Below are 12,158 nucleotides of genomic sequence, written 5' to 3'. Positions count from 1 at the left end.
TAACATGTTTTTAGTAAAAAATAAAACAAGTCATTTAGAAGCACAGCTCAATGGTAGAGTAGTTATTTGGCCCTCCTAATTATTGGCCTGGAATATATATAGACTATATATTTTATAATGTACATATTTAAATAGAGAGGATATAGTATATATTCTATAAAATAAGAAATAGATGGTATGTTTGGTGAGGTTATTGCTCTTCTACAGGAGATAACAGAAGCAGAAAAGATTAAGATATTAAGAAGAGGAGGTAAGGATACACAGAACTATACACAAAAAAGGTCTTCATGATCCAGATAATGACAATGGCATGATCATTCACCTAGAACCAGATCCTGGAATGTGAAGTCAAGTGGGCCTTAGGAAGCATAACTATGAACAAAGCTAGTTCAAATCCTAAAAGATGATGTTGTGAAAGTGCTGCACTCAATATGCCAGCAAATTTGGAAAGCTCAACAGTGACCACAGGTTGGAAAAGGTGAGTTTTCATTCCAATCCCAAAGAAAGGCAATGCCAAATAATGTTCAAACTACTGCACAATTATACTCATCTCACACGCTAACCGAGTATCGCTCAAAATTCTCCAAGCCAGGCTTCAACAATATGTGAACCGTGAGCTTCCAGATATTCAAGCTGGATTTAGAAAAGGCAGAGGAACCAGAGAACAAATTGCTAACATCTGTTGGATTGAAAGAGATCTGTTGGATCTCTTGCTTTCGAAAAAGCAAGAGAGTTCCAGAAAAAAAAAAAAAAATTCTGCTTTATTGACTATACCAAGGCCCTTGACTGGGTGGGTCACAATAAACTGTGGAAAATACTTCAAGAGATGGGAATACCAGACCATCTGACCTGCCTCCTGAGAATCTGTATGCAGGTCAGGAAGCAACAGTTAGAACTGGACATGGAACAACAGACTGGTTCCAAATTGGGAAAGGAGCACATCAAGGCTGTATATTGTCACCCTGCTTATTTAACTTTTACGCAGAGTACATCATACAAAATGCCAGGCTGGATGAAGTACAAACTGGTGCTGGGGGCCAGCATGAGGAACTCCGCCCATGGCAAAGGTCATGAAGAAGGAGGCTTGGCATATGCAAAGGCGTGATCAAGCCTCAGGAAACCCCCTGTTCCCGAGCATCTACCCTAAAACCAGAGTCTGTTTTATGCTCTCACCTACACCTCTGACTTTATGGGGGCTCTCCCCCATAACCGTTTCTCTTGGAGAAGGAGTTAACGTGCAGCTCCAAGGCAATAAAAATTCCTGGGTGTGACAAGAGTGTTTCAGCTTACGGACTCCTTTGAAGGTTATCTAGCCCAACTGTATAGGTGCGTCTGGCCACATGTGATTGTTTACAGCCTCCAAATCTGAGAGGCACGAGATGTTTTAGACTTACTAAAGGCAAATTCTTTTGGGGAGTTAGAAATTATTAGTATAGGGGTTGGTTAGGAATTATATTGGTGAAGGGTTTTTCATTTGTTGTGTCAATAATTGCTGCTAATTCCCTGCTCTGGGTGGGACAAGGATGTCTCAGGTCAAACCTCTCTGCTGACAGACTAGCTTGTGTGACAGGATTATCCATGCTCCTGCCACTATGCACATGATTGTTTCCTACCTCTCAACCATAAACAGCACAGAGAGTTTTGGAGTATTTTGAAAGTCTTAATTAGCATAGGGCTTTTTCTTCTTGTTGCGTCAATGATTGCTGCCAGGCCTCCATATCTTTAGGCACCTGGGAATATATTAATCAATGTATTTGGACTATAGAAGAGGAAATATAGTAGTTCTTAAGGTTAGCAATACTAGACTTTTTGAGTTAATGGATTTTCTCTTTTGAAATAGATCACTGTGCTTTGTTATAAATCACTGTGTCCTTGCTATATAAAAATGTAACTTTATCACTATCTTCAGGCTAAATAGATCTTAAAGGGAGCATTGGTGAAAGGATTTTCATTTGTTGGGCTGATGTTTGCTGCTAAATCTCCATATTCCCTGCCCTTATAATGAATATAACTAACATATAGGAGAAATAAGTATTAACCTTTAAGCATATAGGAGAAATAAGTATTAACCTTTAAGATTAATCATGTTAACCTTGGGTTAAATAAATTCCTTTCTTGATTGTAACTCACTACACCCTCACCCTATAGGAATGTAACTTTATTTGGAGGGTGGTGCCTGGTTTAGGAAAAAACACCCTTGGAAAAAAATAAGTTTTTTGGTTATCAGAAAGAAAGGATCATAAAATCCCTAAGACCTTTTTATGTGAAGCACCTGATTTTGATAAAGGTCAGGACTGCTGACCCCCGTGTGACTCTGTATTCATCCCTATGTGTAACAAGAGGTATATAAGCAAACCTAAAAATAAAGAAAATGGATCAGTTTCCAGAAAGACTAATTCCCCCATGTCACTTCTTTCTTGCTCCTGTTTCTCTGGCTGAATTCCCATCTGGATTCAGCTTCCTTTTCTCCACTACACTATCTCCTACTACACTATCCGTTTCTAATCTCTCTCTATATCTGTAATTAAATATGTATTTTTCCAAAAACACCGACGCCATCCCCACCTTCGAATTCCCTTGATCCACCGGGGCTGGACCCCGGCAAACTGGAATCAAAATTGCTGGGAGAAATATTAATAACCTCAGATATGCAGATGGCACCACTCTTATGGCAGAAAGAGAAGAAGAATTAAAAAGATTCTTGATGAAAGTGAAAATGAACAGTGAAAAAGATGGCTTAAATTTCAACATTCAGAAAACTAAAATCATGGCATCCAGTCCCATTACTTCATGACAAATAGATGGGGAAACAATGAAAACAGCGACAGACTTTATTTTTAGGGGCTCCAAAATCACTGCAGATGGTGACTGCAGCCATGAAATTAAAAGATGTTTGCTCCTTAGAAGAAAAGCTATGATCAACACAGACAGTACATTAAAAAGCAGAGACATTACTTTACCAACAAAGGTCCATCAGTCAAAGCTGTGGTTTTTCCAGTAGTCATATATAGATGTGAGAATTGGACCATAAAGAAGGCCAAGCACTGAAGAATTGATATTTTTGAACTATGGCATTGGAGAAGACTCTTGAGAATCCCTTGGACTGCAAGGAGATCAAACCAGTCAATCCTAAAGGAAATCAGTCCTGAATATTCATTGGAAGGATGGATGCTGAAACTCTAATAATTTGGCTACTTGATGAGAAGAACTGAATCACTGGAAAAGACTCTAATGCTGGGAAAGATTGAAGATAGGAGGAGAAAGGGACAAGAGAGGATGAGATAGTTGGATAGCACCACTGACTCAATGCACATGAGCTTGAGTAAGCACTGAGAGTGCTTACTCAGTGATGGGCAGGGAACCCTTGCGTGCTGCAGTCCATGGGGTCACAAAGAGTTGGACATGACTGAGTGACTGTACTGAACCGAACAGGAGATATAAGAAGTATTCCAAATAAGCAATATCTATCTACATCACCTATTATGCTTAATCAAGATGTCAATTATATTTTTGTGTGTCACCATATGTGAGATGAGAGTTAAACAACCACATATTTAAATAGTGAATCAAGGCATAATTGTTGAATTGAATAAATAACACCAGTGTTCATTCATTTTGCAGCAATTTTATTTATAATGCTATTTCATTAGTATACTGAAATTTCCTCCAATATGTTCTTCATTGCAAAAAAATTTCCCCAAATCCTGAATTAATTGAAATGAGCTTTCACCAACAAATAGTTATTACATGTCTGAATAATTTTTTAGAAGGAAGATGATGAGTAGATACATATTGCTTTTACATGATAATAATCTCTTTTAGAAATTTGTCTCATGTGGATCTAATCTTTTATTTTACTCAGCCTCTGTGAACAGTTATTTATTTCAAACGTCTGTTTCATAGACAGATTGTTACCGTAGCTTTCTTTACCATAGTTTTGGCCTTACTTAGAGTTAAATGAAGGTCAGATTTCATTTACCATCTGATTACTATGAGGCTTGTTCTGATCAATAGATTGTAATGGCTTTCCAAGGCCCAGAAATATTGACTCATATATCCAAATAACCAGATTTCTGAGCAAGGACTGGAAGATTGTGTGTTTATGATTTACAATGAGATATTTCCTGAAAGCTACACATTGTTGCACTATTTGCCTCTTCAAGTAGAAGCACTATTACTTATTATTTAAAATAATAAAGCAGGACAGAGTATCCCTAAGTGAATGTGGATTGGGGTGTGAATGGAAGGGAACATGGGGGAGATTTGAGGAAATGGGTTAAAATTCACAACATCCTGGCATTAAAAAAAAAAAAAAAAACTTGGTTTCTCCTATCTAGAGAAATTTTTCTGCACTGTGAACAGGATGTTAGATAGTAACTCAAAAAAAATAATTGGAAGGAAACATGAAGGAAATTTCATGGCAGATAGAAAAGTTTTATATCTTATTTGGGATGATGATTGCGTGGGTGCATCCACTGGCAAAAACTCATCAGTTATATGCATAAGATCTGTGCATTTTATCCTGTGTAATTTTTTTTTTCTCAATAACAAAGCACAATATAGATTTCTTGGAAACTCCAGAAATTAAATTGCCATCAAAAACTTGAAAGATGGAGTAATAACGATGGCATTTCCATTTAATTCTCCAATAGAATAAGTGCAAGAGTGAAGATGTTAGAGAGTATCATAAGTAACAATTGTATTAGAATTGATATTTTTACTACTAAAATTTTTCCTGTCACTGACATTTGGCATTCAGTTATTCCAAAGTGAAATAATATAGTTCCTAGCCCATTAAATTAATATTTTTTCTTCTGGAGATAAATTTTTCTTTTTCCAACCACCTTTGGAAATGCTCTAACTCAGGAGAATTTTGGTTTTCAACTAGACTATATCTTGAATAGTCCAAATTTACTGTTATGAACTTTGACCATATAACTCTGTCAAAGATTTTCATCATGCTAGGCTACTAAGAACTAGAACATAGATATGGAATACTGAATGTCTTGATAGTCACACATATATGCAAAGAAGGTTAAAGATAACTTATTTGAAATTACAAAGGCTCACCGTATTAGAAATTTTTATGTCACCCAGTATCTTCCCAACCCAGGGATTGAACCCAGGTCTCCTGTGTTGCAGGCAGATTCTTTCTCATCTGAGCCACCAGAGAAGTCCAAGAACACTGAAGTGGATAACCTATCCCTTCTCCAGGGAGTCTTTCTGACCCAAGAATTGAAGCTGAGTCTCCTTCATTGCAGGTGGATTCTCTACCAGCTGAGCTACCAAAGACGCCCCAGGCATTTACCATACTAAATATTAAAATAAACATTTCCACCCATTTTTGCACTCTTCATGGCTCTAGATCATACAATTATTAATTTTTCCAGTTAAATGAGAAACATCGTCCACATCTCATCTACTGTTATTATTTCTATATCTCTTGTGCCTTTAATCACTCCTGATGGGAGTGGCTTGGAATGACAATGAGAAAGGGCCTTGTTCTCACTCTGGCAAATATTTTACAGGAGTTTTACAGGCATATTAACACCTTTTGTGATTCCAGGCAGGAAAGATTTCCTATTCAAACAAGAGATATGGAATGTTATTGATAATACATCTTTTATTTTTCTGACTTCTTACTTTATATCTTTAATTCAAATGGCTTTTTAACTTATTAATTGTTAAGAATAAGGAATAGTAATATAGTAATACAGATGTAACAGCTGCAAGGAAACCTAAATATAAAACTTTAAATGTCCATCACTTCAATGAACTTTACAGTGAACAACATGGCAATTATTTTAATTATAATTGTGTTAATTAAAATAGCATGTACAAATTTTTCTAAACTGCAAAATCAAGAAAATAAATATCCTGTGCCTGAGAGATAGCTTCATTTTAGCTTTAACTATATCAAAGACAGTGTGATCACTCACCTAGTGTCAGACATCCTGGAATGTGAAGTCAAGTGGGCCTTAGAAAGCATCACTACGAACAAAGCTAGTGGAGGTGATGGAATTTCACTTGAGCTATTTAAAATCCTGAAAGATGATGCTGTGAAAGTGCTGTGCTCAATATGTCAGAAAATTTGGAAAACTCAGCAGTGGCCACAGGACTGGAAAAGGTCAGTTTTCATTCCAATCCCAAAGAAAGGCAATGCCAAAGAATGCTCAAACTACCACACAATTGCACTCATCTCACACACTAGTAAAGTAATGCTCAAAATTCTCCAAGCCAGGCTTCAGCGATATGTGAACCAAGAACATCCAGATGTTCAAGCTGGTTTTAGAAAAGGCAGAGGAACCAGAGATCAAATTGCCAACAATCGCTAGATCATGGAAAAAACAAGAGAGTTCCAGAAAAACATCTGCACCTGCTTTATTGACTATGCCAAACCTTTGACTGTGTGGATCACAATAAACTTTGGAAAATTCTGAAAGAGATGGGAATACCAGACCATCTGACCTGCTTCTTGAGAAATCTATATGCAGATCAAGAAGCAACAGTTAGAAATGGACATGGAACAATAGACTGATTCCAAATAGGAAAAGGAGTACATCAAGGCTGTATATTGTCGTTACCCTGCTTATTTACTTGCATGCAGAGTACATCATGAGAAACGCTGGACTGGAGGAAGCACAAGCTGGACTCAAAATTGCTGGGAGAAATATCAATAACCTCAGATATGCAGATGACATCACCCTTATGGCAGAAAGTAAAGAGGAACTAAAATGCCACTTGAGGAAAGTGAAAGAGGAGAGTGAAAAAGTTGGCTTAAAACAGAACATTCAGAAAACTAAGATCATGGCATCTGGTCCCATCACTTCATGGGAAATAGATGGGGAAACAGTGGAAACAGTGTCAGACTTTATTTTTTGGGGCTCCAAACTCACTGCAGATGGTGACTGCAGCCATGAAATTAAAAGACGCTTACTCCTTAGAAGGAAAGTTATGACCAATTTTGATAGCATATTGAAAAGCAGAGACATTACTTTGCCAACAAAGGTCCGTCTAGTCAAGGCTATGGTTTTTCCAGTAGTCATGTATGGATGTGAGAGTGGACTGTGAAGAAATCTGAGTGCCAAAGAATTGATGCTTTTGAACTGTGGAGTTGGAGAAAACTCATAAGAGTCGCTTGGACTGCAAGAAGATCCAATGGACTGCAAGAAGATCCAACCAGTCCATCTTAAAGGAGATCAGTCCTGGGTGTTCATTGGATGGACTGATGCTGAAGCTGAAACTCCAATGCTTTGGCCACCTCATGCGAAGAGTGGACTCATTGGAAAAGACCCTGATGCTGGCAGGGATTAGGGGTAGGAGGAGAAGGGGATGACAGAGGATGAGATGGCTGGATGGCATCACTGACTCGATGGACATAGTCTGGATAAACTCCGGGAATTGGTGATGGACAGGGAGGCCTGGCGTGCTGTGATTCATCGGGTTGCAAAATGTTGGATACAACTGAGAGACTTAACTGAACTGAACTGTTATCAAATAAATTTTCTTATACCTTTCCAAAGTACAATTTTTGTTTGTGAAAACCATAAAATACCATAGTCTTCGTGAATGCTATCAACATGATTACTGTGCATGGTTCATTTAACATAGTAACCTAAAATAGTTCTCTGAGGGTATGATTATTTTTCCATGGGTTTAGAAATGCAGAATATAAATAGAATGAACAAGATTTCCCTACTTTTATATATTTTTACCTAGAGAACAGGTTACACTTTGTGTGAAACCATGCATATCCACAGTCCAGAGTGAAAGCTAATAAACAATATAGGGATAAGAAAAGTTTTTGAGAAATCACAGGAATCTTGGTGGTATTCTGTAACATTTATTTCAAAGATGAAGAGGCACTCTAGATTGATTTTAATAGCTAGGAGCCAGGCATGAGGAAAAGTGACAGAGGATTTACATGAAGGAAAGAATTTTATGAATTTCTACATTGCATTAGGCTTAATATTCCTTATTCCACTTAATTTTCTCTGCAAGATTTTGAGTTTCTGTTCTTAAATATTTATTTCATGAACACTAAAGCTCTGTTAAGTAACTTCTAAAAAAATTTTAGAGCTAGAGTGAGTGGTCAGAACCAAGACAGAAGTGGCAAATATAGTATTTTTTTCACTGATAGCACCAAAATTCCATTAAAAGGAAATTTTATTAAGGAAAATAATTTTTAAGATAAATGAGAGCAGAAAACATAAACTTTTGTAATATGTGACAGCAGGAACTCCAAACACAAAAGAAAAAACACTTAAAAGATTAATGTTATTATAAAGTCGTGTCCGACCTTGCAAATCTATAGGACAGTCTCCTCTGTCCTTCACTATCACCTAGTTTGCTCAAATTCATGTCCATTGAGTGGGTGATACAATCTAACCTCTCATCCTCTGCCACCTCCTTTTCCTTTTGCCTTAAATCTTTCCCAGCTTCAGGATCTTTTCCAGTGTGTTGGCTTTTTACGTCAGGTTGCAAAAGTACTGGAGTTTCAGCTTCGGCATTAGATCTTCCAATGAATGTTCAGGGTTGATTTCCTTTAGGATTGACTAGTTTGATCTCCTTGCTGTCCATGGGACTCTCAATAGTCTTCTCCAGCTGCTGCTGCTGCTGCAGCTAAGTCACTTCAGGCGTGTCCGACTCTGTGTGACCCCATAGACGGCAGCCCACCAGGCTCCCCCATCCCTGGGATTCTCCAGGCAAAAACACTGGAGTGGGTTGCCATTTCCTTCTCCAATGCATGAAAGTGAAAAGTGAAAGTGAAGTTGCTCAGTCATGTCCGACTGTTCACAATCCCATGGACTGCATCCTACCAGGCTCCCCCCTCCATGGGATTTTCCAGGCAAGAGTACTGGAATGGGTTGCCATTGCCTTCTCCAGCACTACAATTCAAAAGTATCAACTTTTTGGCATTCATGCTTCCTTATGGTCCAACTCTCACATCTGCACATGATTATTGGGAAAAGCATAGCTTTGACAAGATGTATCTTTGTCAACAAAATTATGTCTCTGCTTTTTAATATGCTATCTAGGTTTGTTTCATGACTGTAGTCACCATTCTAAGTGATTTTAGAGCCAAGAAAATAGAATCTGTTGTATGTTAGTTTGAACATTCTTTGGCATTACCTTTCTTTGGTATTGAATGAAAACTTACCTTTCCTGGTCCTGAGGCCAATGTTGTGTTTTCCAAATTTGCTGGCATGTTGAATGCAGCACCTTAACAGCATCATCTTCTAGAATTTGAAATAGCTCAACTGGAATTCCATGACCTCCACTAGCTTAGCTTGTAGTAATGCTTCCTAAGGACCACTTGGCTTCACACTCCAGGATGTCAGGCTCTAGGTGAATGACCCCACATTCATGGTTATCCTTAAGACATTTTTGTATAGTTCTTCTGTATATTCTTGCTACCTTGTTCCATGTCTGGTTCTAACAGTCGCTTCTTGACCTGCATACAGATTTTTCAGGACGCAAGTAAGGTAGTCTGTCATTTTCATCTCTTGAAGAATTTCCCCCAGTTTGTTGTGATCCACATAGTCAAAGGCTTTAGCATAATCAATGAAGCAAAAGTAGATGTTTCTCTGGAAATCTCTTGGTTTTCCAATGTTCCAATAGATGTTGGCAATTTTATCACTCATTCCTCTGCCTTTTCTAAATCCTCTGCCTTTTCTAAGCTTGATCATCTCGAAGTTTTCAGTTTACGTACTGTTGAAGCTTAGCTTGGAGAATTTTGAGCATTACATTGCTAGCATGTGAGATGTATGCAATAATGTGGTAGTTTGAACATTTTTGGCATTGCTTTTCTTTGGAATTGGAATGAAAGCTGACCTTTTCCAGTCCTCTGGTCACTGTTGAGTTTTCCAAATTTGCTAGCATATTGAGTGTAGTGCTTTAACAGCATCATCATTTGCTCACTATCCTGTACAATTTTCAAAATAGTTCTTCAGGCATTTTGTCTACCAGGTCTAAGCCCTTGAATGTGTTCATCACCTCCACTGTAAAATCATGAGCAATTTTATTTAGGTCGTACTTGAATGGCCTAGTGGTTTCGCCTACGTTTTAACATTTTTAGCCTCAACTTTGCAGTAAGTGCAGGAAGATCCACTGGAGAAAGGATAAGCTACCCACTTTAGTTCTTGGGCTTCCCTTGTGGCTCAGCTGGTAAAGAATCTGCCAGCAATGCAGGAGACCTGGGTTTGATATCTGGGTTGGGAAGATCCCCTGGAGAAGGGAAAGGCTACTCACTCCAGTATTCTGGCCTGGTGAATTCCATGGACTATATAGTCCATGGGGTCTTAAAGAGTCAGTCAGGATTGAATGACTTTCACTTACTTACACTTGCAATAAGGAGTTCATGATCTGAGCCATAATCAGCTCCAGGTCTTGTTTTTCCTGACTGTATAGAATTTCTCCATCTTAGGCTGCAAAGAATATAGTCAATCTGATTTTGGTCTTGACTATCTGGTGATGTCCCCTGTGTAGAGCATCTCTTGTGTTGTTGAAAGAGAATGTTCTCTTGGCAGTGTATTCTCTTGGCAAAATACTATTAGCCTTTGCCCTGCTTCATTTTGTATTGCAAAGCCAAACTTGCTTATTAATCTGGGTATCTCTTGACTTCCAACGTTTGCATTCTAGTCCCCTATGATGAAAAGGACAGCTTTTTTGGTGTTAGTTCTAGAAGGTCTTAGAGTTCTTCATAGAACCCTTCAACTTCAGTTTTTTTCAGCATTATTGGTTAGAGCATTGACTTGGATTACTATGATGTTGAATTGTTTGCCTTAGAAAAAGGAAAGTGAAAGCAAAGTCGTTCAGTCGTGTCCAACTCTTTGTGACCCCATGGACTGTAGCCTAACCATGCTCCTTCATCCGTTGGATTTTCCAGGCAAAAGTGCTGGAGTGGATTGCCACTGCCTTGGAAACAAACTGAAATTATTTTGTTCATGTTTGAAGTTGCATCCAAGTATCACATTTTGGACTCTTGTTGACTCTGAGGGCTACTCTATTTCTTCTAAGGGATTCTTGCCCACTGTAGTAGATATAACAGTTATTTGAATTAGATTCACCCATTCCTTTCATTTTAGTTCACTGATTCCTGAGATGTTGGTGTTCATTTCTGCCATCTGCTGCTTGACCATGTCAATTTACCTAGATTTATGGACCTAACATTCCAAGTTCCTATGCTATATTGTTTCTCACAGCATTAAACTTTACTTTCACAACCAAACATATCCACAACTAAGTATTCTTTCCACTTTGGCTCAGCAACTTCATTCTTTCTTGAGCAATTAGTAATTGCCCTATGCTCTTCTAGTAGCATATTAGATACCTTCAGATTGGTGGTATTCATCTTCCAGTGTCATATCTTTTTGCCTTTTCATACTGTTCTGGGGTTCTCACAGCAAGCATACTGGAGTGGTTTGCCATTTCCTCCCCCAGCAGATCACATTTTGTCAGAACTCTTACTGTGACCCATGAGTCTTGGGTGGCCCTGCATGGCATGGCTCATAGCTTCACTGAGTTACACAAGCCCCTTCACCACGACAAGGCTGTGATCCATGAAGGTGTAAAAGATCAGTGCTTTAAAAAGAAAAAAAGGAAAAAAAAAGGATCATTACTTTAGTTTGTTTATGGAGGAAAAGTTAAAAATGGGTAGGAAGGGGAAACTAAACAAAAATTGAAGCCAGAGAGTTTTGTAAAACTGCACTCTATATGAGCAAAAAATACAGAGAAAACTCTGAGTAGATGAAGAAAACTTTGAAGAATAAGTATTCTGGGAGCAAAGTTGTGTGTTTTGTGTTTCTCAAACCCTCCATGAAGACTGATGAAAAATTTTTCAGAAGAATTTTTCTGTTGTAATTTTTGTGGGCAGCGGGGTGGGGGGGTGGGGGGCAGGCAGACTTGAAATTTGTCAAATTTGATCATAGGTTTTGTTTTCAATCCTTGGAGACATTGTATAAAGCAGGCATACATAAGTAAAAGGAAAAGCCTTGGGTTTGAGTCCTTCCAGTTTCTCACAGATTTTGTTCTTACTGTTAGTTTACCTGGATTTTAAATATCGGAAAATGTAAGCTAACACCTGTCTTTTGACATGCGTTCTAAGATGAGTAATAAATAAATGACTTATAGAAAAACATAATTTAAGTAAATTTGGT

This window comes from Ovis aries, chromosome 6 (genome assembly GCF_016772045.2).
Source record: "Ovis aries strain OAR_USU_Benz2616 breed Rambouillet chromosome 6, ARS-UI_Ramb_v3.0, whole genome shotgun sequence".
NCBI lineage: Eukaryota > Metazoa > Chordata > Mammalia > Artiodactyla > Bovidae > Ovis > Ovis aries.
The sequence above is the reverse complement of the archived record's forward strand: the minus strand, read 5'-3'. Positions refer to the sequence as shown.